This window comes from Rhinoderma darwinii, unplaced genomic scaffold, assembly GCF_050947455.1.
Source record: "Rhinoderma darwinii isolate aRhiDar2 unplaced genomic scaffold, aRhiDar2.hap1 Scaffold_434, whole genome shotgun sequence".
In the NCBI taxonomy this organism is placed as follows: domain Eukaryota; kingdom Metazoa; phylum Chordata; class Amphibia; order Anura; family Rhinodermatidae; genus Rhinoderma; species Rhinoderma darwinii.
The window spans coordinates 123,273-146,335 of NW_027463841.1; the positions used below are offsets into that span (position 1 = coordinate 123,273).

The 23,063-nt window shown below is 42.1% G+C and overlaps 116 pseudogenes; all 116 read right to left on the reverse strand.

Moving 5' to 3' along the window:
* Positions 1–57: 57 nt before the first annotated feature.
* LOC142713176 (5S ribosomal RNA) lies at positions 58–176 on the reverse strand (annotated as a pseudogene).
* Positions 177–243: 67 nt separating this feature from the next.
* LOC142713253 (5S ribosomal RNA) lies at positions 244–362 on the reverse strand (annotated as a pseudogene).
* Positions 363–429: 67 nt separating this feature from the next.
* LOC142713117 (5S ribosomal RNA) lies at positions 430–548 on the reverse strand (annotated as a pseudogene).
* A 67-nt stretch (positions 549–615) lies between these two features.
* On the reverse strand, positions 616–734 carry LOC142713596 (5S ribosomal RNA; annotated as a pseudogene).
* A 253-nt stretch (positions 735–987) lies between these two features.
* LOC142713292 (5S ribosomal RNA) lies at positions 988–1,106 on the reverse strand (annotated as a pseudogene).
* Positions 1,107–1,173: 67 nt separating this feature from the next.
* On the reverse strand, positions 1,174–1,292 carry LOC142713094 (5S ribosomal RNA; annotated as a pseudogene).
* A 67-nt stretch (positions 1,293–1,359) lies between these two features.
* Positions 1,360–1,478, reverse strand: LOC142713455 (5S ribosomal RNA; annotated as a pseudogene).
* Positions 1,479–1,545: 67 nt separating this feature from the next.
* On the reverse strand, positions 1,546–1,664 carry LOC142713130 (5S ribosomal RNA; annotated as a pseudogene).
* Positions 1,665–1,731: 67 nt separating this feature from the next.
* Positions 1,732–1,850, reverse strand: LOC142713013 (5S ribosomal RNA; annotated as a pseudogene).
* A 67-nt stretch (positions 1,851–1,917) lies between these two features.
* On the reverse strand, positions 1,918–2,036 carry LOC142713189 (5S ribosomal RNA; annotated as a pseudogene).
* Positions 2,037–2,103: 67 nt separating this feature from the next.
* LOC142713597 (5S ribosomal RNA) lies at positions 2,104–2,222 on the reverse strand (annotated as a pseudogene).
* Positions 2,223–2,475: 253 nt separating this feature from the next.
* On the reverse strand, positions 2,476–2,594 carry LOC142713293 (5S ribosomal RNA; annotated as a pseudogene).
* A 67-nt stretch (positions 2,595–2,661) lies between these two features.
* On the reverse strand, positions 2,662–2,780 carry LOC142713096 (5S ribosomal RNA; annotated as a pseudogene).
* A 67-nt stretch (positions 2,781–2,847) lies between these two features.
* Positions 2,848–2,966, reverse strand: LOC142713456 (5S ribosomal RNA; annotated as a pseudogene).
* A 67-nt stretch (positions 2,967–3,033) lies between these two features.
* On the reverse strand, positions 3,034–3,152 carry LOC142713142 (5S ribosomal RNA; annotated as a pseudogene).
* A 67-nt stretch (positions 3,153–3,219) lies between these two features.
* On the reverse strand, positions 3,220–3,338 carry LOC142713014 (5S ribosomal RNA; annotated as a pseudogene).
* Positions 3,339–3,591: 253 nt separating this feature from the next.
* Positions 3,592–3,710, reverse strand: LOC142713640 (5S ribosomal RNA; annotated as a pseudogene).
* Positions 3,711–3,777: 67 nt separating this feature from the next.
* On the reverse strand, positions 3,778–3,896 carry LOC142713369 (5S ribosomal RNA; annotated as a pseudogene).
* Positions 3,897–3,963: 67 nt separating this feature from the next.
* On the reverse strand, positions 3,964–4,082 carry LOC142713267 (5S ribosomal RNA; annotated as a pseudogene).
* Positions 4,083–4,149: 67 nt separating this feature from the next.
* LOC142713587 (5S ribosomal RNA) lies at positions 4,150–4,268 on the reverse strand (annotated as a pseudogene).
* A 67-nt stretch (positions 4,269–4,335) lies between these two features.
* LOC142713344 (5S ribosomal RNA) lies at positions 4,336–4,454 on the reverse strand (annotated as a pseudogene).
* Positions 4,455–4,521: 67 nt separating this feature from the next.
* Positions 4,522–4,640, reverse strand: LOC142713457 (5S ribosomal RNA; annotated as a pseudogene).
* A 67-nt stretch (positions 4,641–4,707) lies between these two features.
* On the reverse strand, positions 4,708–4,826 carry LOC142713552 (5S ribosomal RNA; annotated as a pseudogene).
* Positions 4,827–4,893: 67 nt separating this feature from the next.
* Positions 4,894–5,012, reverse strand: LOC142713015 (5S ribosomal RNA; annotated as a pseudogene).
* Positions 5,013–5,079: 67 nt separating this feature from the next.
* On the reverse strand, positions 5,080–5,198 carry LOC142713082 (5S ribosomal RNA; annotated as a pseudogene).
* Positions 5,199–5,265: 67 nt separating this feature from the next.
* Positions 5,266–5,384, reverse strand: LOC142713589 (5S ribosomal RNA; annotated as a pseudogene).
* A 67-nt stretch (positions 5,385–5,451) lies between these two features.
* On the reverse strand, positions 5,452–5,570 carry LOC142713555 (5S ribosomal RNA; annotated as a pseudogene).
* A 253-nt stretch (positions 5,571–5,823) lies between these two features.
* Positions 5,824–5,942, reverse strand: LOC142713244 (5S ribosomal RNA; annotated as a pseudogene).
* A 67-nt stretch (positions 5,943–6,009) lies between these two features.
* LOC142713371 (5S ribosomal RNA) lies at positions 6,010–6,128 on the reverse strand (annotated as a pseudogene).
* Positions 6,129–6,195: 67 nt separating this feature from the next.
* Positions 6,196–6,314, reverse strand: LOC142713154 (5S ribosomal RNA; annotated as a pseudogene).
* Positions 6,315–6,381: 67 nt separating this feature from the next.
* On the reverse strand, positions 6,382–6,500 carry LOC142713529 (5S ribosomal RNA; annotated as a pseudogene).
* Positions 6,501–6,746: 246 nt separating this feature from the next.
* Positions 6,747–6,865, reverse strand: LOC142712994 (5S ribosomal RNA; annotated as a pseudogene).
* Positions 6,866–6,932: 67 nt separating this feature from the next.
* LOC142713355 (5S ribosomal RNA) lies at positions 6,933–7,051 on the reverse strand (annotated as a pseudogene).
* A 67-nt stretch (positions 7,052–7,118) lies between these two features.
* LOC142713479 (5S ribosomal RNA) lies at positions 7,119–7,237 on the reverse strand (annotated as a pseudogene).
* Positions 7,238–7,304: 67 nt separating this feature from the next.
* LOC142713443 (5S ribosomal RNA) lies at positions 7,305–7,423 on the reverse strand (annotated as a pseudogene).
* Positions 7,424–7,490: 67 nt separating this feature from the next.
* On the reverse strand, positions 7,491–7,609 carry LOC142713613 (5S ribosomal RNA; annotated as a pseudogene).
* Positions 7,610–7,676: 67 nt separating this feature from the next.
* LOC142713233 (5S ribosomal RNA) lies at positions 7,677–7,795 on the reverse strand (annotated as a pseudogene).
* A 67-nt stretch (positions 7,796–7,862) lies between these two features.
* LOC142713641 (5S ribosomal RNA) lies at positions 7,863–7,981 on the reverse strand (annotated as a pseudogene).
* A 253-nt stretch (positions 7,982–8,234) lies between these two features.
* LOC142713388 (5S ribosomal RNA) lies at positions 8,235–8,353 on the reverse strand (annotated as a pseudogene).
* Positions 8,354–8,420: 67 nt separating this feature from the next.
* LOC142713628 (5S ribosomal RNA) lies at positions 8,421–8,539 on the reverse strand (annotated as a pseudogene).
* A 67-nt stretch (positions 8,540–8,606) lies between these two features.
* LOC142713389 (5S ribosomal RNA) lies at positions 8,607–8,725 on the reverse strand (annotated as a pseudogene).
* Positions 8,726–8,792: 67 nt separating this feature from the next.
* Positions 8,793–8,911, reverse strand: LOC142712987 (5S ribosomal RNA; annotated as a pseudogene).
* Positions 8,912–8,978: 67 nt separating this feature from the next.
* On the reverse strand, positions 8,979–9,097 carry LOC142713658 (5S ribosomal RNA; annotated as a pseudogene).
* Positions 9,098–9,164: 67 nt separating this feature from the next.
* On the reverse strand, positions 9,165–9,283 carry LOC142713517 (5S ribosomal RNA; annotated as a pseudogene).
* A 67-nt stretch (positions 9,284–9,350) lies between these two features.
* On the reverse strand, positions 9,351–9,469 carry LOC142713511 (5S ribosomal RNA; annotated as a pseudogene).
* A 67-nt stretch (positions 9,470–9,536) lies between these two features.
* LOC142713688 (5S ribosomal RNA) lies at positions 9,537–9,655 on the reverse strand (annotated as a pseudogene).
* Positions 9,656–9,722: 67 nt separating this feature from the next.
* LOC142713167 (5S ribosomal RNA) lies at positions 9,723–9,841 on the reverse strand (annotated as a pseudogene).
* Positions 9,842–9,908: 67 nt separating this feature from the next.
* LOC142713356 (5S ribosomal RNA) lies at positions 9,909–10,027 on the reverse strand (annotated as a pseudogene).
* Positions 10,028–10,094: 67 nt separating this feature from the next.
* LOC142713525 (5S ribosomal RNA) lies at positions 10,095–10,213 on the reverse strand (annotated as a pseudogene).
* A 67-nt stretch (positions 10,214–10,280) lies between these two features.
* On the reverse strand, positions 10,281–10,399 carry LOC142713143 (5S ribosomal RNA; annotated as a pseudogene).
* Positions 10,400–10,466: 67 nt separating this feature from the next.
* LOC142713490 (5S ribosomal RNA) lies at positions 10,467–10,585 on the reverse strand (annotated as a pseudogene).
* Positions 10,586–10,652: 67 nt separating this feature from the next.
* LOC142713318 (5S ribosomal RNA) lies at positions 10,653–10,771 on the reverse strand (annotated as a pseudogene).
* A 67-nt stretch (positions 10,772–10,838) lies between these two features.
* Positions 10,839–10,957, reverse strand: LOC142713562 (5S ribosomal RNA; annotated as a pseudogene).
* A 67-nt stretch (positions 10,958–11,024) lies between these two features.
* LOC142713231 (5S ribosomal RNA) lies at positions 11,025–11,143 on the reverse strand (annotated as a pseudogene).
* Positions 11,144–11,210: 67 nt separating this feature from the next.
* Positions 11,211–11,329, reverse strand: LOC142713268 (5S ribosomal RNA; annotated as a pseudogene).
* A 67-nt stretch (positions 11,330–11,396) lies between these two features.
* On the reverse strand, positions 11,397–11,515 carry LOC142713535 (5S ribosomal RNA; annotated as a pseudogene).
* A 67-nt stretch (positions 11,516–11,582) lies between these two features.
* LOC142713655 (5S ribosomal RNA) lies at positions 11,583–11,701 on the reverse strand (annotated as a pseudogene).
* A 67-nt stretch (positions 11,702–11,768) lies between these two features.
* LOC142713179 (5S ribosomal RNA) lies at positions 11,769–11,887 on the reverse strand (annotated as a pseudogene).
* A 67-nt stretch (positions 11,888–11,954) lies between these two features.
* On the reverse strand, positions 11,955–12,073 carry LOC142713058 (5S ribosomal RNA; annotated as a pseudogene).
* A 67-nt stretch (positions 12,074–12,140) lies between these two features.
* On the reverse strand, positions 12,141–12,259 carry LOC142713191 (5S ribosomal RNA; annotated as a pseudogene).
* Positions 12,260–12,326: 67 nt separating this feature from the next.
* On the reverse strand, positions 12,327–12,445 carry LOC142713503 (5S ribosomal RNA; annotated as a pseudogene).
* Positions 12,446–12,512: 67 nt separating this feature from the next.
* LOC142713418 (5S ribosomal RNA) lies at positions 12,513–12,631 on the reverse strand (annotated as a pseudogene).
* Positions 12,632–12,698: 67 nt separating this feature from the next.
* LOC142713314 (5S ribosomal RNA) lies at positions 12,699–12,817 on the reverse strand (annotated as a pseudogene).
* A 67-nt stretch (positions 12,818–12,884) lies between these two features.
* Positions 12,885–13,003, reverse strand: LOC142713653 (5S ribosomal RNA; annotated as a pseudogene).
* Positions 13,004–13,070: 67 nt separating this feature from the next.
* Positions 13,071–13,189, reverse strand: LOC142713269 (5S ribosomal RNA; annotated as a pseudogene).
* A 67-nt stretch (positions 13,190–13,256) lies between these two features.
* On the reverse strand, positions 13,257–13,375 carry LOC142713384 (5S ribosomal RNA; annotated as a pseudogene).
* A 67-nt stretch (positions 13,376–13,442) lies between these two features.
* Positions 13,443–13,561, reverse strand: LOC142713647 (5S ribosomal RNA; annotated as a pseudogene).
* A 67-nt stretch (positions 13,562–13,628) lies between these two features.
* On the reverse strand, positions 13,629–13,747 carry LOC142713697 (5S ribosomal RNA; annotated as a pseudogene).
* Positions 13,748–13,814: 67 nt separating this feature from the next.
* Positions 13,815–13,933, reverse strand: LOC142713501 (5S ribosomal RNA; annotated as a pseudogene).
* A 67-nt stretch (positions 13,934–14,000) lies between these two features.
* LOC142713128 (5S ribosomal RNA) lies at positions 14,001–14,119 on the reverse strand (annotated as a pseudogene).
* Positions 14,120–14,186: 67 nt separating this feature from the next.
* On the reverse strand, positions 14,187–14,305 carry LOC142713286 (5S ribosomal RNA; annotated as a pseudogene).
* Positions 14,306–14,372: 67 nt separating this feature from the next.
* On the reverse strand, positions 14,373–14,491 carry LOC142713357 (5S ribosomal RNA; annotated as a pseudogene).
* Positions 14,492–14,558: 67 nt separating this feature from the next.
* LOC142713568 (5S ribosomal RNA) lies at positions 14,559–14,677 on the reverse strand (annotated as a pseudogene).
* Positions 14,678–14,744: 67 nt separating this feature from the next.
* LOC142712988 (5S ribosomal RNA) lies at positions 14,745–14,863 on the reverse strand (annotated as a pseudogene).
* Positions 14,864–14,930: 67 nt separating this feature from the next.
* On the reverse strand, positions 14,931–15,049 carry LOC142713659 (5S ribosomal RNA; annotated as a pseudogene).
* Positions 15,050–15,116: 67 nt separating this feature from the next.
* LOC142713518 (5S ribosomal RNA) lies at positions 15,117–15,235 on the reverse strand (annotated as a pseudogene).
* A 67-nt stretch (positions 15,236–15,302) lies between these two features.
* LOC142713512 (5S ribosomal RNA) lies at positions 15,303–15,421 on the reverse strand (annotated as a pseudogene).
* A 67-nt stretch (positions 15,422–15,488) lies between these two features.
* LOC142713689 (5S ribosomal RNA) lies at positions 15,489–15,607 on the reverse strand (annotated as a pseudogene).
* Positions 15,608–15,674: 67 nt separating this feature from the next.
* On the reverse strand, positions 15,675–15,793 carry LOC142713203 (5S ribosomal RNA; annotated as a pseudogene).
* Positions 15,794–15,860: 67 nt separating this feature from the next.
* Positions 15,861–15,979, reverse strand: LOC142713358 (5S ribosomal RNA; annotated as a pseudogene).
* A 67-nt stretch (positions 15,980–16,046) lies between these two features.
* Positions 16,047–16,165, reverse strand: LOC142713526 (5S ribosomal RNA; annotated as a pseudogene).
* Positions 16,166–16,232: 67 nt separating this feature from the next.
* Positions 16,233–16,351, reverse strand: LOC142713390 (5S ribosomal RNA; annotated as a pseudogene).
* Positions 16,352–16,417: 66 nt separating this feature from the next.
* On the reverse strand, positions 16,418–16,536 carry LOC142713726 (5S ribosomal RNA; annotated as a pseudogene).
* Positions 16,537–16,603: 67 nt separating this feature from the next.
* LOC142713491 (5S ribosomal RNA) lies at positions 16,604–16,722 on the reverse strand (annotated as a pseudogene).
* A 67-nt stretch (positions 16,723–16,789) lies between these two features.
* On the reverse strand, positions 16,790–16,908 carry LOC142713319 (5S ribosomal RNA; annotated as a pseudogene).
* A 67-nt stretch (positions 16,909–16,975) lies between these two features.
* Positions 16,976–17,094, reverse strand: LOC142713397 (5S ribosomal RNA; annotated as a pseudogene).
* Positions 17,095–17,161: 67 nt separating this feature from the next.
* On the reverse strand, positions 17,162–17,280 carry LOC142713232 (5S ribosomal RNA; annotated as a pseudogene).
* A 67-nt stretch (positions 17,281–17,347) lies between these two features.
* Positions 17,348–17,466, reverse strand: LOC142713270 (5S ribosomal RNA; annotated as a pseudogene).
* A 67-nt stretch (positions 17,467–17,533) lies between these two features.
* LOC142713536 (5S ribosomal RNA) lies at positions 17,534–17,652 on the reverse strand (annotated as a pseudogene).
* Positions 17,653–17,719: 67 nt separating this feature from the next.
* On the reverse strand, positions 17,720–17,838 carry LOC142713294 (5S ribosomal RNA; annotated as a pseudogene).
* Positions 17,839–17,905: 67 nt separating this feature from the next.
* LOC142713145 (5S ribosomal RNA) lies at positions 17,906–18,024 on the reverse strand (annotated as a pseudogene).
* A 67-nt stretch (positions 18,025–18,091) lies between these two features.
* Positions 18,092–18,210, reverse strand: LOC142713208 (5S ribosomal RNA; annotated as a pseudogene).
* Positions 18,211–18,277: 67 nt separating this feature from the next.
* LOC142713059 (5S ribosomal RNA) lies at positions 18,278–18,396 on the reverse strand (annotated as a pseudogene).
* A 67-nt stretch (positions 18,397–18,463) lies between these two features.
* LOC142713209 (5S ribosomal RNA) lies at positions 18,464–18,582 on the reverse strand (annotated as a pseudogene).
* A 67-nt stretch (positions 18,583–18,649) lies between these two features.
* On the reverse strand, positions 18,650–18,768 carry LOC142713728 (5S ribosomal RNA; annotated as a pseudogene).
* Positions 18,769–18,835: 67 nt separating this feature from the next.
* On the reverse strand, positions 18,836–18,954 carry LOC142713210 (5S ribosomal RNA; annotated as a pseudogene).
* Positions 18,955–19,021: 67 nt separating this feature from the next.
* LOC142713315 (5S ribosomal RNA) lies at positions 19,022–19,140 on the reverse strand (annotated as a pseudogene).
* Positions 19,141–19,207: 67 nt separating this feature from the next.
* Positions 19,208–19,326, reverse strand: LOC142713135 (5S ribosomal RNA; annotated as a pseudogene).
* Positions 19,327–19,393: 67 nt separating this feature from the next.
* Positions 19,394–19,512, reverse strand: LOC142713271 (5S ribosomal RNA; annotated as a pseudogene).
* Positions 19,513–19,579: 67 nt separating this feature from the next.
* Positions 19,580–19,698, reverse strand: LOC142713444 (5S ribosomal RNA; annotated as a pseudogene).
* A 67-nt stretch (positions 19,699–19,765) lies between these two features.
* LOC142713648 (5S ribosomal RNA) lies at positions 19,766–19,884 on the reverse strand (annotated as a pseudogene).
* Positions 19,885–19,951: 67 nt separating this feature from the next.
* Positions 19,952–20,070, reverse strand: LOC142713698 (5S ribosomal RNA; annotated as a pseudogene).
* Positions 20,071–20,137: 67 nt separating this feature from the next.
* On the reverse strand, positions 20,138–20,256 carry LOC142713499 (5S ribosomal RNA; annotated as a pseudogene).
* A 67-nt stretch (positions 20,257–20,323) lies between these two features.
* On the reverse strand, positions 20,324–20,442 carry LOC142712991 (5S ribosomal RNA; annotated as a pseudogene).
* A 253-nt stretch (positions 20,443–20,695) lies between these two features.
* LOC142713150 (5S ribosomal RNA) lies at positions 20,696–20,814 on the reverse strand (annotated as a pseudogene).
* A 253-nt stretch (positions 20,815–21,067) lies between these two features.
* Positions 21,068–21,186, reverse strand: LOC142713717 (5S ribosomal RNA; annotated as a pseudogene).
* A 67-nt stretch (positions 21,187–21,253) lies between these two features.
* LOC142713515 (5S ribosomal RNA) lies at positions 21,254–21,372 on the reverse strand (annotated as a pseudogene).
* Positions 21,373–21,439: 67 nt separating this feature from the next.
* On the reverse strand, positions 21,440–21,558 carry LOC142713539 (5S ribosomal RNA; annotated as a pseudogene).
* Positions 21,559–21,625: 67 nt separating this feature from the next.
* Positions 21,626–21,744, reverse strand: LOC142712982 (5S ribosomal RNA; annotated as a pseudogene).
* Positions 21,745–21,811: 67 nt separating this feature from the next.
* Positions 21,812–21,930, reverse strand: LOC142713258 (5S ribosomal RNA; annotated as a pseudogene).
* Positions 21,931–21,997: 67 nt separating this feature from the next.
* LOC142713364 (5S ribosomal RNA) lies at positions 21,998–22,116 on the reverse strand (annotated as a pseudogene).
* Positions 22,117–22,183: 67 nt separating this feature from the next.
* Positions 22,184–22,302, reverse strand: LOC142713274 (5S ribosomal RNA; annotated as a pseudogene).
* Positions 22,303–22,368: 66 nt separating this feature from the next.
* Positions 22,369–22,487, reverse strand: LOC142712998 (5S ribosomal RNA; annotated as a pseudogene).
* Positions 22,488–22,554: 67 nt separating this feature from the next.
* LOC142713409 (5S ribosomal RNA) lies at positions 22,555–22,673 on the reverse strand (annotated as a pseudogene).
* Positions 22,674–22,740: 67 nt separating this feature from the next.
* On the reverse strand, positions 22,741–22,859 carry LOC142713669 (5S ribosomal RNA; annotated as a pseudogene).
* Positions 22,860–22,926: 67 nt separating this feature from the next.
* On the reverse strand, positions 22,927–23,045 carry LOC142713152 (5S ribosomal RNA; annotated as a pseudogene).
* Between the last annotated feature and the right edge of the window lie 18 nt (positions 23,046–23,063).

Genomic DNA, 23,063 nt, shown 5'->3' on the forward strand with positions numbered 1-23,063 from the left:
TTAATCCATAGTCCTTTTTAATCGATTGTGAAACAAAATCTAAACGACATAATAAAAATGCAACCGCACCACGGATTCCCAGACAGTCTCCCACACTGGTACTAGCGAGGCTTTAAGCTGTGTACCTTCTGCGTTCTGACGAGAGCAGGCACATTCAGCTTAGAATGGCCATTGCCGTGAAATGCTTTAATCCATAGTCCTATTTAATCTATTGTGAAACAAAATCTAAACGACATAATAAAAAGTCAACCGCACCCCGGATTCCCAGACAGTCTCCCACACTGGTACTAGCGAGGCCTTAAGCTGTGTAACTTCTGCGATCTGACGAGAGCAGGCACATTCAGCTTAGAATGGCCATTGACATTAAATGCTTTAATCCATAGTCCTTTTTAATCGATTGTGACACAAAATCTAAACGACATAATAAAAAGTCAACCGCACCACGGATTCCCAGACAGTCTCCCACACTGGTACTAGCGAGGCCTTAAGCTGTGTAACTTCTGCGATCTGACGAGAGCAGGCACATTCAGCTTAGAATGGCCATTGACATTAAATGCTTTAATCCATAGTCCTTTTTAATCGATTGTGAAACAAAATCTAAACGACATAATAAAAAGTCAACCGCACCACGGATTCCCAGACAGTCTCCCACACTGGTACAAGCGAGGCCTTAAGCTGTGTAACTTCTGCGATCTGACGAGAACAGGGACATTCAGCTTAGAATGGCCATTGACATTAAATGCTTTAATCCATAGTCCTTTTTAATCGATTGTGAAACAAAATCTAAACGACATAATAAAAATTAGACCGCACCACGGATTCCCAGACAGTCTCCCACACTGGTACTAGCGAGGCCTTAAGCTGTGTAACTTCTGCGATCTGACGAGAGCAGGCAAATTCAGCTTAGAATGGCCATTGATGTTAAATGCTTTAATCCATAGTCCTATTTAATCTATTGTGAAACAAAATCTAAACGACATAATAAAAAGTCAACCGCACCACGGATTCCCAGACAGTCTCCCACACTGGTACTAGCGAGGCCTTAAGCTGTGTAACTTCTGCGATCTGACGAGAGCAGGCACATTCAGCTTAGAATGGCCATCGACATTAAATGCTTTAATCCATAGTCCTTTTTAATCGATTGTGAAACAAAATCTAAACGACATAATAAAAAGTCAACCGCACCACGGATTCCCAGACAGTCTCCCACTCTGGTACTAGCGAGGCCTTAAGCTGTGTAACTCCTGCGATCTGACGAGAGAAGGGACATTCAGCTTAGAATGGCCATTGACATTAAATGCTTTAATCCATAGTCCTTTTTAATCGATTGTGAAACAAAATCTAAACGACATAATAAAAAGTCAACCGCACCACGGATTCCCAGACAGTCTCCCACACTGGTACAAGCGAGGCCTTAAGCTGTGTAACTTCTGCGATCTGACGAGAGCAGGGACATTCAGCTTAGAATGGCCATTGACATTAAATGCTTTAATCCATAGTCCTATTTAATCGATTGTGAAACAAAATCTAAACGACATAATAAAAAGTCAACCGCACCACGGATTCCCAGACAGTCTCCCACACTGGTACTAGCGAGGCCTTAAGCTGTGTAACTTCTGCGATCTGACGAGAGCAGGCACATTCAGCTTAGAATGGCCATTGACATTAAATGCTTTAATCCATAGTCCTTTTTAATCGATTGTGAAACAAAATCTAAACGACATAATAAAAAGTCAACCGCACCACGGATTCCCAGACAGTCTCCCACACTGGCACAAGCGAGGCCTTAAGCTGTGTAACTTCTGCGATCTGACGAGAGCAGGGACATTCAGCTTAGAATGGCCATTGACATCAAATGCTTTAATCCATAGTCCTTTTTAATCGATTGTGAAACAAAATCTAAACGACATAATAAAAATTAGACCGCACCACGGATTCCCAGACAGTCTCCCACACTGGTACTAGCGAGGCCTTAAGCTGTGTAACTTCTGCGATCTGACGAGAACAGGCACATTCAGCTTAGAATGGCCATTGATGTTAAATGCTTTAATCCATAGTCCTATTTAATCTATTGTGAAACAAAATCTAAACAACATAATAAAAAGTCAACCGCACCACGGATTCCCAGACAGTCTCCCACACTGGTACAAGCGAGGCCTTAAGCTGTGTAACTTCTGCGATCTGACGAGAACAGGGACATTCAGCTTAGAATGGCCATTGACATTAAATGCTTTAATCCATAGTCCTTTTTAATCGATTGTGAAACAAAATCTAAACGACATAATAAAAATTAGACCGCACCACGGATTCCCAGACAGTCTCCCACACTGGTACTAGCGAGGCCTTAAGCTGTGTAACTTCTGCGATCTGACGAGAGCAGGCAAATTCAGCTTAGAATGGCCATTGATGTTAAATGCTTTAATCCATAGTCCTATTTAATCTATTGTGAAACAAAATCTAAACGACATAATAAAAAGTCAACCGCACCACGGATTCCCAGACAGTCTCCCACACTGGTACTAGCGAGGCCTTAAGCTGTGTAACTTCTGCGATCTGACGAGAGCAGGCACATTCAGCTTAGAATGGCCATCGACATTAAATGCTTTAATCCATAGTCCTTTTTAATCGATTGTGAAACAAAATCTAAACGACATAATAAAAAGTCAACCGCACCACGGATTCCCAGACAGTCTCCCACTCTGGTACTAGCGAGGCCTTAAGCTGTGTAACTCCTGCGATCTGACGAGAGAAGGGACATTCAGCTTAGAATGGCCATTGACATTAAATGCTTTAATCCATAGTCCTTTTTAATCGATTGTGAAACAAAATCTAAACGACATAATAAAAAGTCAACCGCACCACGGATTCCCAGACAGTCTCCCACACTGGTACAAGCGAGGCCTTAAGCTGTGTAACTTCTGCGATCTGACGAGAGCAGGGACATTCAGCTTAGAATGGCCATTGACATTAAATGCTTTAATCCATAGTCCTTTTTAATCGATTGTGAAACAAAATCTAAACGACATAATAAAAAGTCAACCGCACCACGGATTCCCAGACAGTCTCCCACACTGGTACTAGCGAGGCCTTAAGCTGTGTAACTTCTGCGATCTGACGAGAGCAGGCACATTCAGCTTAGAATGGCCATTGACATTAAATGCTTTAATCCATAGTCCTTTTTAATCGATTGTGAAACAAAATCTAAACGACATAATAAAAAGTCAACCGCACCACGGATTCCCAGACAGTCTCCCACACTGGCACAAGCGAGGCCTTAAGCTGTGTAACTTCTGCGATCTGACGAGAGCAGGGACATTCAGCTTAGAATGGCCATTGACATCAAATGCTTTAATCCATAGTCCTTTTTAATCGATTGTGAAACAAAATCTAAACGACATAATAAAAATTAGACCGCACCACGGATTCCCAGACAGTCTCCCACACTGGTACTAGCGAGGCCTTAAGCTGTGTAACTTCTGCGATCTGACGAGAACAGGGACATTCAGCTTAGAATGGCCATTGACATTAAATGCTTTAATCCATAGTCCTTTTTAATCGATTGTGAAACAAAATCTAAACAACATAATAAAAAGTCAACCGCACCACGGATTCCCAGACATTCTCCCACACTGGTACTAGCGAGGCCTTAAGCTGTGTAACTTCTGCGATCTGACGAGAGCAGGGACTTTCAGCTTAGAATGGCCATTGACATTAAATGCTTTAATCCATAGTCCTTTTTAATCGATTGTGAAACAAAATCTAAACGACATAATAAAAAGTCAACCGCACCACGGATTCCCAGACAGTCTCCCACACAGGTACTAGCGAGGCCTTAAGCTGTGTAACTTCTGCGATCTGACGAGAGCAGGCACATCCAGCTTAGAATAGCCATTGACATTAAATGATTTAATCCATAGTCCTTTTTAATCGATTATGAAACAAAATCTAAACGACATAATAAAAAGTCAACCGCACCACGGATTCCCAGACAGTCTCCCACACTGGTACTAGCGAGGCCTTAAGCTGTGTAACTTCTGCGATCTGACGAGAGCAGGGACATTCAGCTTAGAATGGCCATTGACATTAAATGTTTTAATCCATAGTCCTTTTTAATCGATTGTGAAACAAAATCTAAACGACATAATAAAAATTCAACCGCACCACGGATTCCCAGACAGTCTACCACACTGGTACTAGCGAGGCCTTAAGCTGTGTAACTTCTGCGTTCTGACGAGAGCAGGCACATTCAGCTTAGAATGGCCATTGACGTTAAATGCTTTAATCCATAGTCCTATTTAATCTATTGTGAAACAAAATCTAAACGACATAATAAAAAGTCAACCACACCACGGATTCCCAGACAGTCTCCCACACTGGTACTAGCGAGGCCTTAAGCTGTGTAACTTCTGCGATCTGACGAGAGCAGGCACATTCAGCTTAGAATGGCCATTGACATTAAATGCTTTAATCCATAGTCCTTTTTAATCGATTGTGAAACAAAATCTAAACGACATAATAAAAAGTCAACCGCACCACGGATTCCCAGACAGTCTCCCACACTGGTACAAGCGAGGCCTTAAGCTGTGTAACTTCTGCGATCTGACGAGAGCAGGGACATTCAGCTTAGAATGGCCATTGACATTAAATGCTTTAATCCATAGTCCTATTTAATCGATTGTGAAACAAAATCTAAACGACATAATAAAAGGTCAACCGCACCACGGATTCCCAGACAGTCTCCCACACTGGTACTAGCGAGGCCTTAAGCTGTGTAACTTCTGCGATCTGACGAGAGCAGGCGCATTCAGCTTAGAATGGCCATTGACATTAAATGCTTTAATCCATAGTCCTTTTTAATCGATTGTGAAACAAAATCTAAACGACATAATAAAAAGTCAACCGCACCACGGATTCCCAGACAGTCTCCCACACTGGCACAAGCGAGGCCTTAAGCTGTGTAACTTCTGCGATCTGACGAGAGCAGGGACATTCAGCTTAGAATGGCCATTGACATTAAATGCTTTAATCCATAGTCCTTTTTAATCGATTGTGAAACAAAATCTAAACGACATAATAAAAATTAGACCGCACCACGGATTCCCAGACAGTCTCCCACACTGGTACTAGCGAGGCCTTAAGCTGTGTAACTTCTGCGATCTGACGAGAGCAGGCACATTCAGCTTAGAATGGCCATTGATGTTAAATGCTTTAATCCATAGTCCTATTTAATCTATTGTGAAACAAAATCTAAACAACATAATAAAAAGTCAACCGCACCACGTATTCCCAGACATTCTCCCACACTGGTACTAGCGAGGCCTTAAGCTGTGTAACTTCTGCGATCTGACGAGAGCAGGGACTTTCAGCTTAGAATGGCCATTGACATTAAATGCTTTAATCCATAGTCCTTTTTAATCGATTGTGAAACAAAATCTAAACGACATAATAAAAAGTCAACCGCACCACGGATTCCCAGACAGTCTCCCACACTGGTACTAGCGAGGCCTTAAGCTGTGTAACTTCTGCGATCTGACTAGAGCAGGCACATTCAGCTTAGAATGGCCATTGACGTTAAATGCTTTAATCCATAGTCCTATTTAATCTATTGTGAAACAAAATCTAAACGACATAATAAAAAGTCAACCGCACCACGGATTCCCAGACAGTCTCCCACACTGGTACTAGCGAGGCGTTAAGCTGTGTAACTGCTGCGATCTAACGAGAGCAGGCACATCCAGCTTAGAGTGGTCATTGACGTTAAATGCTTTAATCCATAGTCCTATTTAATCTATTGTGAAACAAAATCTAAACGACATAATAAAAAGTCAACCGCACCACGGATTCCCAGACAGTCTCCCACACTGGTACTAGTGAGGCCTTAAGCTGTGTAACTTCTGCGATCTGACGAGAGCAGGCACATTCAGCTTAGAATGGCCATTGACATTAAAAGCCTTAATCCATAGTCCTATTTAATCTATTGTGAAACAAAATCTAAACAACATAATAAAAAGTCAACCGCACCACGGATTCCCAGACAGTCTCCCACACTGGTACAAGCGAGGCCTTAAGCTGTGTAACTTCTGCGATCTGACGAGAGCAGGCACATTCAGCTTAGAATGGCCATTGACATTAAAAGCCTTAATCCATAGTCCTATTTAATCCATTGTGAAACAAAATCTAAACGACATAATATAAAGTCAACCGCACCACGGATTCCCAGACAGTCTCCCACACTGGTACTAGCGAGGCCTTAAGCTGTGTAACTTCTGCGATCTGACGAGAGCAGGCACATTCAGCTTAGAATGGCCATTGACATTAAATGCTTTAATCCATAGTCCTTTTTAATCGATTGTGAAACAAAATCTAAACGACATAATAAAAAGTCAACCGCACCACGGATTCCCAGACAGTCTCCCACACTGGTACTAGCGAGGGCTTAAGCTGTGTAACTTCTGCGATCTGACGAGAGCAGGCACATTCAGCTTAGAATGGCCATTGACATTAAATGCTTTAATCCATAGTCCTTTTTAATCGATTGTGAAACAAAATCTAAACGACATAATAAAAAGTCAACCGCACCCCCAGACAGTCTCCCACACTGGTACTAGCGAGGCCTTAAGCTGTGTAACTTCTGCGATCTGACGAGAGCAGGCACATTCAGCTTAGAATGGCCATTGACATTAAATGCTTTAATCCATAGTCCTTTTTAATCGATTGTGAAACAAAATCTAAACGACATAATAAAAAGTCAACCGCACCACGGATTCCCAGACAGTCTCCCACACTGGTACTAGCGAGGGCTTAAGCTGTGTAACTTCTGCGATCTGACGAGAGCAGGCACATTCGGCTTAGAATGGCCATTGACATTAAATGCTTTAATCCATAGTCCTTTTTAATCGATTGTGAAACAAAATCTAAACGACATAATAAAAATTCAACCGCACCACGGATTCCCAGACAGTCTCCCACACTGGTACTAGCGAGGCCTTAAGCTGTGTAACTTCTGCGTTCTGACGAGAGCAGGCACATTCAGCTTAGAATGGCCATTGACGTTAAATGCTTTAATCCATAGTCCTATTTAATCTATTGTGAAACAAAATCTAAACGACATAATATTAAGTCAACCGCACCACTGATTCCCAGACAGTCTCCCACACTGGTACTAGCGAGGCCTTAAGCTGTGTAACTTCTGCGATCTGACGAGAGCAGGGACATTCAGCTTAGAATGGCCATTGACATTAAATGCTTTAATCCATAGTACTTTTTAATCGATTGTGAAACAAAATCTAAACGACATAATAAAAATTCAACCGCACCACGGATTCCCAGACAGTCTCCCACACTGGTACTAGCGAGGCCTTAAGCTGTGTAACTTCTGCGATCTGACGAGAGCAGGCACATTCAGCTTAGAATGGCCATTGACATTAAAAGCCTTATTCCATAGTCCTATTTAATCCATTGTGAAACAAAATCTAAACAACATAGTAAAAAGTCAACCGCACCACGGATTCCCAGACAGTCTCCCACACTGATACTAGCGAGGCCTTAAGCTGTGTTACTTCTGCGATCTGACGAGAGCAGGCACATTCAGCTTAGAATGGCCATTGACATTAAATGCTTTAATTTATAGTCCTTTTTAATCGATTGTGAAACAAAATCTAAACGACATAATAAAAAGTCAACCGCACCACGGATTCCCAGACAGTCTCCCACACTAGTACTAGCGAGGCCTTAAGCTGTGTAACTTCTGCGATCTGACGAGAGCAGGGACATTCAGCTTAGAATGGCCATTGACATTAAATGCTTTAATCCATAGTCCTTTTTAATCGATTGTGAAACAAAATCTAAACGACATAATAAAAATTCAACTGCACCACGGATTCCCAGACAGTCTCCCACACTGGTACTAGCGAGGCCTTAAGCTGTGTTACTTCTGCGATCTGACGAGAGCAGGCACATTCAGCTTAGAATGGCCATTGACATTAAATGCTTTAATCCATAGTCCTTTTTAATCGATTGTGAAACAAAATCTAAACGACATAATAAAAAGTCAACCGCACCACGGATTCCCAGACAGTCTCCCACACTGGTACTAGCGAGGGCTTAAGCTGTGTAACTTCTGCGATCTGACAAGTGCAGGCACATTCAGCTTAGAATGGCCATTGACAATAAATGCTTTAATCCATAGTCCTTTTTAATCGATTGTGAAACAAAATCTAAACGACATAATAAAAAGTCAACCGCACCACTGATTCCCAGACAGTCTCCCACACTGGTACTAGCGAGGCCTTAAGCTGTGTAACTTCTGCGATCTGACGAGAGCAGGCACATTCAGCTTAGAATGGCCATTGACATTAAAAGCTTTAATCCATAGTCCTTTTTAATCGATTGTGAAACAAAATCTAAACGACATAATAAAAATTCAACCGCACCACGGATTCCCAGACAGTCTCCCACACTGGTACTAGCGAGGCCTTAAGCTGTGTAACTTCTGCGTTCTGGCGAGAGCAGGCACATTCAGCTTAGAATGGCCATTGATGTTAAATGCTTTAATCCATAGTCCTATTTAATCTATTGTGAAACAAAATCTAAACGACATAATAAAAAGTCAACCGCACCACTGATTCCCAGACAGTCTCCCACACTGGTACTAGCGAGGCCTTAAGCTGTGTAACTTCTGCGATCTGACGAGAGCAGGCACATTCAGCTTAGAATGGCCATTGACATTAAATGCTTTAATCCATAGTCCTTTTTAATCGATTGTGAAACAAAATCTAAACGACATAATAAAAAGTCAACCGCACCACGGATTCCCAGACAGTCTCCCACACTGGTACTAGCGAGGCCTTAAGCTGTGTAACTTCTGCGATCTGACGAGAGAAGGGACATTCAGCTTAGAATGGCCATTGACATTAAATGCTTTAATCCATAGTCCTTTTTAATCGATTGTGAAACAAAATCTAAACGACATAATAAAAATTCAACCGCACCACGGATTCCCAGACAGTCTCCCACACTGGTACTAGCGAGGCCTTAACCTGTGTAACTTCTGCGATCTGACGAGAGCAGGCACATTCAGCTTAGCATGGCCATTGACGTTAAAAGCCTTAATCCATAGTCCTATTTAATCCATTGTGAAACAAAATCTAAACAACATAGTAAAAAGTCAACCGCACCACGGATTCCCAGACAGTCTCCCACACTGATACTAGCGAGGCCTTAAGCTGTGTAACTTCTGCGATCTGACGAGAGCAGGGACATTCAGCTTAGAATGGCCATTGACATTAAATGCTTTAATCCATAGTCCTTTTTAATCGATTGTGAAACAAAATCTAAACGACATAATAAAAATTCAACCGCACCACGGATTCCCAGACAGTCTCCCACAATGGTACTAGCGAGGCCTTAAGCTGTGTAACTTCTGCGATCTGACGAGAGCAGGCACATTCAGCTTAGAATGGCCATTGACGTTAAAAAAATTAATCCATAGTCCTATTTAATCTATTGTGAAACAAAATCTAAACGACATAATAAAAAGTCAACCGCACCACGGATTCCCAGACAGTCTCCCACACTGGTACTATCGAGGCGTTAAGCTGTGTAACTTCTGCGATCTAACGAGAGCAGGCACATCCAGCTTAGAATGGCCATTGACATTAAATGCTTTAATCCATAGTCCTTTTTAATCGATTGTGAAACAAAATCTAAACGACATAATAAAAAGTCAACCGCACCACGGATTCCCAGACAGTCTCCCACACTGGTACTAGCGAGGCCTTAAGCTGTGTAACTTCTGCGATCTGACGAGAGCAGGCACATTCAGCTTAGAATGGCCATTGACATTAAATGCTTTAATCCATAGTCCTTTTTAATCGATTGTGAAACAAAATCTAAACGACATAATAAAAATTCAACCGCACCACGGATTCCCAGACAGTCTCCCACACTGGTACTAGCGAGGCCTTAAGCTGTGTAACTTCTGCGTTCTGACGAGAGCAGGCACATTCAGCTTAGAATGGCCATTGACGTTAAATGCTTTAATCCATAGTCCTATTTAATCTATTGTGAAACAAAATCTAAACGACATAATAAAAAGTCAACTTCACCACGGATTCCCAGACAGTCTCCCACACTGGTACTAGCGAGGCCTTAAGCTGTGTAACTTCTGCGATCTGACGAGAGCAGGCACATTCAGCTTAGAATGGCCATTGACATTAAATGCTTTAATCCATAGTCCTTTTTAATCGATTGTGAAACAAAATCTAAATGACATAATAAAAAGTCAACCGCACCACTGATTCCCAGACAGTCTCCCACACTGGTACTAGCGAGGCCTTAAGCTGTGTAACTTCTGCGATCTGACGACAGCAGGCACATCCAGCTTAGAATGGCCATTGACATTAAATGCTTTAATCCATAGTCCTTTTTAATCGATTGTGAAACAAAATCTAAACGACATAATAAAAAGTCAACCGCACCACGGATTCCCAGACAGTCTCCCACACTGGTACTAGCGAGGCCTTAAGCTGTGTAACGTCTGCGATCTGACGAGAGCAGGGACATTCAGCTTAGAATGGCCATTGACATTAAATGCTTTAATCCATAGTCCTTTTTAATCGATTGTGAAACAAAATCTAAACGACATAATAAAAAGTCAACCGCACCACGGATTCCCAGACAGTCTACCACACTGGTACTAGCGAGGCCTTAAGCTGTGTAACTTCTGCGTTCTGACGAGAGCAGGCACATTCAGCTTAGAATGGCCATTGACGTTAAATGCTTTAATCCATAGTCCTATTTAATCTGTTGTGAAACAAAATCTAAACGCCATAATAAAAAGTCAACCGCGCCACGGATTCCCAGACAGTCTCCCACACTGGTACTAGCGAGGCCTTAAGCTGTATAACTTCTGCGATCTGACGAAAGCAGGCACATTCAGCTTAGAATGGCCATTGACATTAAATGCTTTAATCCATAGTCATTTTTAATCGATTGTGAAACAAAATCTAAACGACATAATAAAAAGTCAACAGCACCACGGATTCCCAGACAGTCTCCCACACTGGTACTAGCGAGGCCTTAAGCTGTGTAACTTCTGCGATCTGACGAGCGCAGGCACATTCAGCTTAGAATGGCCATTGACATTTAATGCTTTAATCCATAGTCCTTTTTAATCGATTGTGAAACAAAATCTAAACGACATAATAAAAAGTCAACCGCACCACGGATTCCCAGACAGTCTCCCACACTGGTACTAGCGAGGCCTTAAGCTGTGTAACTTCTGCGATCTGACGAGAGCAGGGACATTCAGCTTAGAATGGCCATTGACATAGAATGCTTTAATCCATAGTCCTTTTTAATCGATTGTGAAACAAAATCTAAACGACATAATAAAAAGTCAACCGCACCACGGATTCCCAGACAGTCTCCCACACTGGTACTAGCGAGGGCTTAAGCTGTGTAACTTCTGCGATCTGACGAGAGCAGGCACATCCAGCTTAGAATGGCCATTGACATTAAATGCTTTAATCCATAGTCCTTTTTAATCGATTGTGAAACAAAATCTAAACGACATAATAAAAAGTCAACCGCACCACGGATTCCCAGACAGTCTACCACACTGGTACTAGCGAGGCCTTAAGCTGTGTAACTTCTGGGTTCTGACGAGAGCAGGCACATTCAGCTTAGAATGGCCATTGACGTTAAATGCTTTAATCCATAGTCCTATTTAATCTAATGTGAAACAAAATCTAAACGACATAATAAAAAGTCAACCGCACCACGGATTCCCAGACAGTCTCCCACACTGGTACTAGCGAGGCCTTAAGCTGTGTAACTTCTGCGATCTGACGAGAGCAGGCACATTCAGCTTAGAATGGCCATTGACATTGAATGCTTTAATCCATAGTCCTTTTTAATCGATTGTGAAACAAAATCTAAACGACATAATAAAAAGTCAACCGCACCACGGATTCCCAGACAGTCTCCCACACTGGTACTAGCGAGGTCTTAAGCTGTGTAACTGCTGTGATCTGACGAGAGCAGGGACATTCAGCTTAGAATGGCCATTGACATTAAATGCTTTTATCCATAGTCCTTTTTAATCGATTGTGAAACAAAATCTAAACGACATAATAAAAAGTCAACCGCACCACGGATTCCCAGACAGTCTCCCACACTGGTACTAGCGAGGCCTTAAGCTGTGTAACTTCTGCGATCTGACGAGAGCAGGCACATTCAGCTTAGAATGGCCATTGACATTAAAAGCCTTAATCCATAGTCCTATTTAATCTATTGTGAAACAAAATCTAAACAACATAATAAAAAGGCAACCGCACCACGGATTCCCAGACAGTCTCCCACACTGGTACTAGCGAGGCCTTAAGCTGAGTAACTTCTGCGATCTGACGAGAGCAGGGACTTTCAGCTTAGAATGGCCATTGACATTAAATGCTTTAATCCATAGTCCTTTTTAATCGATTGTGAAACAAAATCTAAACGACATAATAAAAAGTCAACCGCACCACGGATTCCCAGACAGTCTCCCACACTGGTACTAGCGAGACCTTAAGCTGTGTAACTTCTGCGATCTGACGAGAGCAGGCACATTCAGCTTAGAATGGCCATTGACATTAAATGCTTTAATCCATAGTCCTTTTTAATCGATTGTGAAACAAAATCTAAACGACATAATAAAAAGTCAACCGCACCACGGATTCCCAGACAGTCTCCCACACTGGTACTAGCGAGGCCTTAAGCTGTGTAACTTCTGCGATCTGACGAGAGCAGGCACATCCAGCTTAGAATGGCCATTAACATTAAATGCTTTAATCCATAGTCCTTTTTAATCGATTGTGAAACAAAATCTAAACGACATAATAAAAAGTCAGCCGCACCACGGATTCCCAGACAGTCTCCCACACTGGTACTAGCGAGGCCTTAAGCTGTGTAACTTCTGCGATCAGACGAGAGCAGGCACATTCAGCTTAGAATGGCCATAGACATTAAATGCTTTAATCCATAGTACTTTTTAATCGATTGTGAACCAAAATCTAAACGACATAATAAAAAGTCAACCGCACCACGGATTCCCAGACAGTCTCCCACACTGGTACTAGCGAGGCCTTAAGCTGTGTAACTTCTGCGATCTGACGAGAGCAGGGACATTCAGCTTAGAATGGCCATTGACATCAAATGCTTTAATCCATAGTCCTTTTTAATCGATTGTGAAACAAAATCTAAACGACATAATAAAAATTCAACCGCACCACGGATTCCCAGACAGTCTCCCACTCTGGTACTAGCGAGGCCTTAAGCTGTGTAACTTCTGCGATCTGACGAGAGCAGGCACATTCAGCTTAGAATGGCCATTGACGTTAAATGCTTTAATCCATAGTCCTATTTAATCTATTGTGAAACACAATGTAAACGACATAATAAAAAGTCAACCGCACCACGGATTCCCAGACAGTCTCCCACACTGGTACTAGCGAGGCGTTAAGCTGTGTAACTTCTGCGATCTGACGAGAGCAGGCACATTCAGCTTAGAATGGCCATTGACATTAAAATCCTAAATCCATAGTCCTATTTAATTTATTGTGAAACAAAATCTAAACAACATAATAAAAAGTAAACCGCACCACGGATTCCCAGACAGTCTCCCACACTGGTACTAACGAGGCCTTAAGCTGTGTAACTTCTGCAATCTGACGAGAGCAGGGACATTCAGCTTAGAATGGCCATTGACATTAAATGCTTTAATACATAGTCCTTTTTAATCGATTGTGAAACAAAATCTAAACGACATAATAAAAATTCAACCGCACCACGGATTCCCAGAGAGTTTCCCACACTGGTACTAGCGAGGCCTTAAGCTGTGTAACTTCTGCGTTCTGACGAGAGCAGGCACATTCAGCTTAGAATGGCCATTGACGTTAAATGCTTTAATCCATAGTCCTATTTAATCTATTGTGAAACAAAATCTAAACGACATAATAAAAAGTCAACTGCACCACGGATACCCAGACAGTCTCCCACACTGGTACTAGCAAAGCCTTAAGCTGTGTAACTTCTGCGGTCTGACGAGAGCAGGCACATTCAGCTTAGAATGGCCATTGACATTAAATGATTTAATCCATAGTCCTTTTTAATCGATTGTGAAACAAAATCTAAACGACATAATAAAAAGTCAACCGCACCACGGATTCCCAGACAGTCTCCCACACTGGTACTAGCGAGGCCTTAAGCTGTGTAACTTCTGCGGTCTGACGAGAGCAGGCACATTCAGCTTAGAATGGCCATTGACATTAAATGCTTTAATCCATAGTCCTTTTTAATCGATTGTGAAACAAAATCTAAACGACATAATAAAAATTCAACCGCACCACGGATTCCCAGACAGTCTCCCACACTGGTACTAGCGAGGCCTTAAGCTGTGTAACTTCTGCGTTCTGACGAGAGCAGGCACATTCAGCTTAGAATGGCCATTGACGTTAAATGCTTTAATCCATAGTCCTATTTAATCTATTGTGAAACAAAATCTAAACGACATAATAAAAAGTCAACCGCACCACTGATTCCCAGACAGTCTCCCACACTGGTACAAGCGAGGCCTTAAGCTGTGTAACTTCTGCGATCTGACGAGAGCAGGCACATTCAGCTTAGAATGGCCATTGACATTAAATGCTTTAATCCATAGTCCTTTTTAATCGATTGTGAAACAAAATCTAAACGACATAATAAAAAGTCAACCGCACCACGGATTCCCAGACAGTCTCCCACACTGGTACTAGCGAGGCCTTAAGCTGTGTAACTTCTGCGATCTGACGAGAGAAGGGACATTCAGCTTAGAATGGCCATTGACATTAAATGCTTTAATCCATAGTCCTTTTTAATCGATTGTGAAACAAAATCTAAACGACATAATAAAAATTCAACCGCACCACGGATTCCCAGACAGTCTCCCACACTGGTACTAGCGAGGCCTTAACCTGTGTAACTTCTGCGATCTGACGAGAGCAGGCACATTCAGCTTAGCATGGCCATTGACATTAAAAGCCTTAATCCATAGTCCTATTTAATCCATTGTGAAACAAAATCTAAACAACATAGTAAAAAGTCAACCGCACCACGGATTCCCAGACAGTCTCCCACACTGATACTAGCGAGGCCTTAAGCTGTGTAACTTCTGCGATCTGACGAGAGCAGGGACATTCAGCTTAGAATGGCCATTGACATTAAATGCTTTAATCCATAGTCCTTTTTAATCGATTGTGAAACAAAATCTAAACGACATAATAAAAATTCAACCGCACCACGGATTCCCAGACAGTCTCCCACAATGGTACTAGCGAGGCCTTAAGCTGTGTAACTTCTGCGATCTGACGAGAGCAGGCACATTCAGCTTAGAATGGCCATTGACGTTAAAAAAATTAATCCATAGTCCTATTTAATCTATTGTGAAACAAAATCTAAACGACATAATAAAAAGTCAACCGCACCACGGATTCCCAGACAGTCTCCCACACTGGTACTATCGAGGCGTTAAGCTGTGTAACTTCTGCGATCTAACGAGAGCAGGCACATCCAGCTTAGAATGGCCATTGACATTAAATGCTTTAATCCATAGTCCTTTTTAATCGATTGTGAAACAAAATCTAAACGACATAATAAAAAGTCAACCGCACCACGGATTCCCAGACAGTCTCCCACACTGGTACTAGCGAGGCCTTAAGCTGTGTAACTTCTGCGATCTGACGAGAGCAGGCACATTCAGCTTAGAATGGCCATTGACATTAAATGCTTTAATCCATAGTCCTTTTTAATCGATTGTGAAACAAAATCTAAACGACATAATAAAAATTCAACCGCACCACGGATTCCCAGACAGTCTCCCACACTGGTACTAGCGAGGCCTTAAGCTGTGTAACTTCTGCGTTCTGACGAGAGCAGGCACATTCAGCTTAGAATGGCCATTGACGTTAAATGCTTTAATCCATAGTCCTATTTAATCTATTGTGAAACAAAATCTAAACGACATAATAAAAAGTCAACTTCACCACGGATTCCCAGACAGTCTCCCACACTGGTACTAGCGAGGCCTTAAGCTGTGTAACTTCTGCGATCTGACGAGAGCAGGCACATTCAGCTTAGAATGGCCATTGACATTAAATGCTTTAATCCATAGTCCTTTTTAATCGATTGTGAAACAAAATCTAAATGACATAATAAAAAGTCAACCGCACCACTGATTCCCAGACAGTCTCCCACACTGGTACTAGCGAGGCCTTAAGCTGTGTAACTTCTGCGATCTGACGAGAGCAGGCACATTCAGCTTAGAATGGCCATTGACATTAAATGCTTTAATCCATAGTCCTTTTAATCGATTGTGAAACAAAATCTAAACGACATAATAAAAAGTCAACCGCACCACGGATTCCCAGACAGTCTCCCACACTGGTACTAGCGAGGCCTTAAGCTGTGTAACTTCTGCGATCTGACGACAGCAGGCACATCCAGCTTAGAATGGCCATTGACATTAAATGCTTTAATCCATAGTCCTTTTTAATCGATTGTGAAACAAAATCTAAACGACGTAATAAAAAGTCAACCGCACCACGGATTCCCAGACAGTCTCCCACACTGGTACTAGCGAGGCCTTAAGCTGTGTAACGTCTGCGATCTGACGAGAGCAGGGACATTCAGCTTAGAATGGCCATTGACATTAAATGCTTTAATCCATAGTCCTTTTTAATCGATTGTGAAACAAAATCTAAACGACATAATAAAAAGTCAACCGCACCACGGATTCCCAGACAGTCTACCACACTGGTACTAGCGAGGCCTTAAGCTGTGTAACTTCTGCGTTCTGACGAGAGCAGGCACATTCAGCTTAGAATGGCCATTGACGTTAAATGCTTTAATCCATAGTCCTATTTAATCTGTTGTGAAACAAAATCTAAACGCCATAATAAAAAGTCAACCGCACCACGGATTCCCAGACAGTCTCCCACACTGGTACTAGCGAGGCCTTAAGCTGTATAACTTCTGCGATCTGACGAAAGCAGGCACATTCAGCTTAGAATGGCCATTGACATTAAATGCTTTAATCCATAGTCATTTTTAATCGATTGTGAAACAAAATCTAAACGACATAATAAAAAGTCAACAGCACCACGGATTCCCAGACAGTCTCCCACACTGGTACTAGCGAGGCCTTAAGCTGTGTAACTTCTGCGATCTGACGAGCGCAGGCACATTCAGCTTAGAATGGCCATTGACATTTAATGCTTTAATCCATAGTCCTTTTTAATCGATTGTGAAACAAAATCTAAACGACATAATTAAAAGTCAACCGCACCACGGATTCCCAGACAGTCTCCCACACTGGTACTAGCGAGGCCTTAAGCTGTGTAACTTCTGCGATCTGACGAGAGCAGGGACATTCAGCTTAGAATGGCCATTGACATTGAATGCTTTAATCCATAGTCCTTTTTAATCGATTGTGAAACAAAATCTAAACGACATAATAAAAAGTCAACCGCACCACGGATTCCCAGACAGTCTCCCACACTGGTACTAGCGAGGGCTTAAGCTGTGTAACTTCTGCGATCTGACGAGAGCAGGCACATCCAGCTTAGAATGGCCATTGACATTAAATGCTTTAATCCATAGTCCTTTTTAATCGATTGTGAAACAAAATCTAAACGACATAATAAAAAGTCAACCGCACCACGGATTCCCAGACAGTCTACCACACTGGTACTAGCGAGGCCTTAAGCTGTGTAATTTCTGCGTTCTGACGAGAGCAGGCACATTCAGCTTAGAATGGCCATTGACGTTAAATGCTTTAATCCATAGTCCTATTTAATCTAATGTGAAACAAAATCTAAACGACATAATAAAAAGTCAACCGCACCACGGATTCCCAGACAGTCTCCCACACTGGTACTAGCGAGGCGTTAAGCTGTGTAACTTCGGCGATCTGACGAGAGCAGGCACATTCAGCTTAGAATGGCCATTGACATTAAATGCTTTAATCCATAGTCCTTTTTAATCGAATGTGAAACAAAATCTAAACGACATAATAAAAAGTCAACCGCACCACGGATTCCCAGACAGTCTCCCACACTGGTACTAGCGAGGCCTTAAGCTGTGTAACTTCTGCGATCTGACGAGAGCAGGCACATTCAGCTTAGAATGGCCATTGACATTGAATGCTTTAATCCATAGTCCTTTTTAATCGATTGTGAAACAAAATCTAAACGACATAATAAAAAGTCAACCGCACCACGGATTCCCAGACAGTCTCCCACACTGGTACTAGCGAGGTCTTAAGCTGTGTAACTGCTGTGATCTGACGAGAGCAGGGACATTCAGCTTAGAATGGCCATTGACATTAAATGCTTTTATCCATAGTCCTTTTTAATCGATTGTGAAACAAAATCTAAACGACATAATAAAAAGTCAACCGCACCACGGATTCCCAGACAGTCTCCCACACTGGTACTAGCGAGGCCTTAAGCTGTGTAACTTCTGCGATCTGACGAGAGCAGGCACATTCAGCTTAGAATGGCCATTGACATTAAAAGCCTTAATCCATAGTCCTATTTAATCTATTGTGAAACAAAATCTAAACAACATAATAAAAAGGCAACCGCACCACGGATTCCCAGACAGTCTCCCACACTAGTACTAGCGAGGACTTAAGCTGAGTAACTTCTGCGATCTGACGAGAGCAGGGACTTTCAGCTTAGAATGGCCATTGACATTAAATGCTTTAATCCATAGTCCTTTTTAATCGATTGTGAAACAAAATCTAAACGACATAATAAAAAGTCAACCGCACCACGGATTCCCAGACAGTCTCCCACACTGGTACTAGCGAGGCCTTAAGCTGTGTAACTTCTGCGATCTGACGAGAGCAGGCACATTCAGCTTAGAATGGCCATTGACATTAAATGCTTTAATCCATAGTCCTTTTTAATCGATTGTGAAACAAAATCTAAACGACATAATAAAAAGTCAACCGCACCACGGATTCCCAGACAGTCTCCCACACTGGTACTAGCGAGGCCTTAAGCTGTGTAACTTCTGCGATCTGACGAGAGCAGGCACATCCAGCTTAGAATGGCCATTAACATTAAATGCTTTAATCCATAGTCCTTTTTAATCGATTGTGAAACAAAATCTAAACGACATAATAAAAAGTCAGCCGCACCACGGATTCCCAGACAGTCTCCCACACTGGTACTAGCGAGGCCTTAAGGTGTGTAACTTCTGCGATCAGACGAGAGCAGGCACATTCAGCTTAGAATGGCCATAGACATTAAATGCTTTAATCCATAGTACTTTTTAATCGATTGTGAACCAAAATCTAAACGACATAATAAAAAGTCAACCGCACCACGGATTCCCAGACAGTCTCCCACACTGGTACTAGCGAGGCCTTAAGCTGTGTAACTTCTGCGATCTGACGAGAGCAGGGACATTCAGCTTAGAATGGCCATTGACATCAAATGCTTTAATCCATAGTCCTTTTTAATCGATTGTGAAACAAAATCTAAACGACATAATAAAAATTCAACCGCACCACGGATTCCCAGACAGTCTCCCACACTGGTACTAGCGAGGCCTTAAGCTGTGTAACTTCTGCGATCTGACGAGAGCAGGCACATTCAGCTTAGAATGGCCATTGACGTTAAATGCTTTAATCCATAGTCCTATTTAATCTATTGTGAAACACAATGTAAACGACATAATAAAAAGTCAACCGCACCACGGATTCCCAGACAGTCTCCCACACTGGTACTAGCGAGGCGTTAAGCTGTGTAACTTCTGCGATCTGACGAGAGCAGGCACATTCAGCTTAGAATGGCCATTGACATTAAAATCCTAAATCCATAGTCCTATTTAATTTATTGTGAAACAAAATCTAAACAACATAATAAAAAGTAAACCGCACCACGGATTCCCAGACAGTCTCCCACACTGGTACTAACGAGGCCTTAAGCTGTGTAACTTCTGCAATCTGACGAGAGCAGGGACATTCAGCTTAGAATGGCCATTGACATTAAATGCTTTAATACATAGTCCTTTTTAATCGATTGTGAAACAAAATCTAAACGACATAATAAAAATTCAACCGCACCACGGATTCCCAGACAGTTTCCCACACTGGTACTAGCGAGGCCTTAAGCTGTGTAACTTCTGCGTTCTGACGAGAGCAGGCACATTCAGCTTAGAATGGCCATTGACGTTAAATGCTTTAATCCATAGTCCTATTTAATCTATTGTGAAACAAAATCTAAACGACATAATAAAAAGTCAACCGCACCACGGATCCCCAGACAGTCTCCCACACTGGTACTAGCAAGGCCTTAAGCTGTGTAACTTCTGCGATCTGACGAGAGCAGGGACATCCAGCTTAGAATGGCCATTGACATTAAATGCTTTAATCCATAGTCCTTTTTAATCGATTGTGAAACAAAATCTAAACGACATAATAAAAATTCAAACGCACCACAGATTCCCAGACAGTCTCCCACACTGGTACTAGCGAGGCCTTAAGCTGTGTAACTTCTGCGATTTGACGAGAGCAGGCACATACAGCTTAGAATGGCCATTGACGTTAAATGCTTTAATCCATAGTCCTATTTAATCTATTGTGAAACAAAATCTAAACGACATAATAAAAAGTCAACCGCACCACGGATTCCCAGACAGTCTCCCACACTGGTACTAGCGAGGCGTTAAGCTGTGTAACTTCTGCGATCTAACGAGTGCAGGCACATTCAGCTTAGAATGGCCATTGACATTAAATGCTTTAATCCATAGTCCTTTTTAATCGATTGTGAAACAAAATCTAAACGACATAATAAAAAGTCAACCGCACCACGGATTCCCAGACACTCTCCCACACTGGTACTAGCGAGGGCTTAAGCTGTGTAACTTCTGCGATCTAACGAGAGCTGGCACATTCAGCTTAGAATTGAAATTGACATTAAATGCTTTAATCCATAGTCCTTTTTAATCGATTGTGAAACAAAATCTAAACGACATAATAAAAAGTCTACCGCACCACGGATTCCCAGACAGTCTCCCACACTGGTACTAGCGAGGCCTTAAGCTGTGTAACTTCTGCGATCTGACGAGAGCAGGGACATTCAGCTTAGAATGGACATTGACATTGAATGCTTTAATCCATAGTCCTTTTTAATCGATTGTGAAACAAAATCTAAACGACATAATAAAAATTCAACCGCACCACGGATTCCCAGACAGTCTCCAACGCTGGTACTAGCGAGGCCTTAAGCTGTGTAACTTCTGCGTTCTGACGAGAGCAGGCACATTCAGCTTAGAATGGCCATTGATGTTAAATGCTTTAATCCATAGTCCTATTTAATCTATTGTGAAACAAAATCTAAACGACATAATAAAAAGTCAACCGCACCACGGATTCCCAGACAGTCTCCCACACTGGTACTAGCGATGCCTTAAGCTGTGTAACTTCTGCGATCTGACGAGAGCAGGCACATTCAGCTTAGAATGGCCATTGACATTAAATGCTTTAATCCATAGTCCTCTTTAATCGATTGTGAAACAAAATCTAAACGACATAATAAAAAGTTAACCGCACCACGGATTCCCAGACAGTCTCCCACACTGGTACTAGCGAGGCCTTAAGCTGTGTAACTTCTGCGATCTGACGAGAGCAGGCACATTCAGCTTCGAATGGCCATTGACAATAAATGCTTTAATCCATAGTCCTTTTTAATCGATCGTGAAACAAAATCTAAACGACATAATAAAAAGTCAACCGCACCACGGATTCCCAGACAGTCTCCCACACTGGTACTAGCGAGGCCTTAAGCTGTGTAACTTCTGCGATCTAACGAGAGCAGGCACATTCAGCTTAGAATGGCCATTGACATTAAATGCTTTAATCCATAGTCCTGTTTAATCGATTGTGAAACAAAATCTAAACGACATAATAAAAAGTCAACCGCACCACGGATTCCCAGACAGTCTCCCACACTGGTACTAACGAGGCCTTAAGCTGTGTAACTTCTGCGATCTGACGAGAGCAGGCACATTCAGCTTAGAATGGCCATTGCCATTAAAAGCCTTAATCCATAGTCCTATTTAATCTATTGTGAAACAAAATCTAAACAACATAATAAAAAGTCAACCGCACCACGGATTCCCAGACAGTCTCCCACACTGGTACTAGCGAGGCCTTAAGCTGTGTAACTTCTGCGATCTGACGAGAGCAGGGACATTCAGCTTAGAATGGCCATTGACATTAAATGCTTAATCCATAGTCCTTTTAAATCGATTGTGAAACAAAATCTAAACGACATAATAAAAATTCAACCGCACCACGGATTCCCAGACAGTCTCCCACACTGGTACTAGCGAGGCCTTAAGCCGTGTAACTTCTGCGATCTGACGAGAGCAGGCACATTCAGCTTAGAATGGCCATTGCCGTTAAATGCTTTAATCCATAGTCCTATTTAATCTATTGTGAAAAAAAATCTAAACAACATAAAAAAAAGTCAACCGCACCACGGATTCCCAGACAGTCTCCCACACTGGTACTAGCAAGGCCTTAAGCTGTGTAACTTCTGCGATCTGACGAGAGCAGGGACATTCAGCTTAGAATGGCCATTGACATTAAATGCTTTAATCCATAGTCCTTTTTAATCGATTGTGAAACAAAATCTAAACGACATAATAAAAATTCAACCGCACCACGGATTCCCAGACAGTCTCCCACACTGGTACTCGCGAGGCCTTAAGCTGTGTAACTGCTGCGTTCTGACGAGAGCAGGCACATTCAGCTTAGAATGGCCATTGACGTTAAATGCTTTAATCCATAGTCCTATTTAATCTATTGTGAAACAAAATCTAAACGACATAATAAAAAGTCAACCGCACCACGGATTCCCAGACAGTCTCCCACACTGGTACTAGCGAGGCGTTAAGCTGTGTAACTTCTGCGATCTAACGAGTGCAGGCACATTCAGCTTAGAATGGCCATTGACATTAAATGCTTTAATCCA